Source organism: Heptranchias perlo, chromosome 8 (assembly GCF_035084215.1).
Source record: "Heptranchias perlo isolate sHepPer1 chromosome 8, sHepPer1.hap1, whole genome shotgun sequence".
In the NCBI taxonomy this organism is placed as follows: domain Eukaryota; kingdom Metazoa; phylum Chordata; class Chondrichthyes; order Hexanchiformes; family Hexanchidae; genus Heptranchias; species Heptranchias perlo.
In genome coordinates this window covers 71,628,471-71,629,562 of record NC_090332.1, presented here as the reverse complement: position 1 = coordinate 71,629,562, position 1,092 = coordinate 71,628,471, and the positions used below count along the sequence as shown (strand labels likewise).

Genomic DNA, 1,092 nt, shown 5'->3' with positions numbered 1-1,092 from the left:
CGTATTGTGGACGATCTCTGGCGTATTGTTTTGAACTGTATTGCTTTGTAATTGTGACATTTACATTGAACTGTGTGCATCCTTAAGTTTTATGAAATAAACTATATTTTGAAATTTAAAAAAAATACTAAAACAGGACCCATCCTCCCTAAATTCTGACCCTTAAAAAGTTGGGGTAAAACTGCAAATACCAGAATGCAGTGCTGGCTACTCCAGACGCTGGACTTCCCTTTCCTCGAGAAATTATATTAAAAAATCACTTTGTGAATGAAAGAGAAGAAATAATAAACTTGGGGCCAACTGAGCCGCGCGGGAACCACAATCACCAACAAGGGCGGCTGATGCAGCGGGAGAGGCCCCGCCCTCTCATTTGCATAACCAGAATGCTTTGAGAAATGTGAAAAGTTATTCCTCTTTCTGTCGAAGATATCGAGAGTTTTTGGGTAGTTTTTATAATAACATCTATTTCGGTAAAAATTGACTTTCTCTGGTGTCGATGCCGACTGTCGCTAGTCGCTCAGTACAATGTTAAAGAGGTAAGCGCGCGGTGGGTGAGAGTAGAGCGAGTGATTTTCTTCTGTACACTCTGGTTTCTCTTCAGATCGTATAAATCTTTCGCCTTTTACTAAAGATTTCCGTGGAGAGGAACACTCGGAGTTTTAATTAATTTTTTGAGGCCCTGCTTTTGTGGGGTTCATTTAATATTGAAAGAAAGATTTAGTTTTCATGATGTGTCAGCTGTCATTGTTAATATGTGGCGATACCGCTGATGGATTATTATTTATATTATGATGATGAGGCGGCTGTGCTTCTACAAGTGAGTTCGGGAAGTGATTGCATTTCGGATCTATTTTTTAGACTAATCGGTGAGTGTTTCAAATAACCGGCACCACGGGCCGAGTGGCGGCCTCCTGTGCTGTAAAACTGATTTTAGTCGGACTCGCGCCAGTGGTGGGGTAGAGGGAGGAGGTGATGTTCAGAGGGTGGAGTCATAGTGCAGGATGAGATGTAAGGCTGGAGGAGTTGTGAAGTAGAGTGTGGTGAGGCCAAGGTGGATTTTGAAGATGAGATTAAATTCTCATCCTCGTGTTC

General features: G+C 42.0%; 1 non-coding gene across 1 annotated transcript; it reads left to right on the top strand.

The window, feature by feature from the left end:
• Positions 1-581: 581 nt before the first annotated feature.
• On the top strand, positions 582-695 carry LOC137324860 (U5 spliceosomal RNA). Its single transcript, XR_010963736.1, has one exon. It is a non-coding gene; the product is annotated as a U5 spliceosomal RNA (small nuclear RNA).
• Positions 696-1,092: the final 397 nt, after the last annotated feature.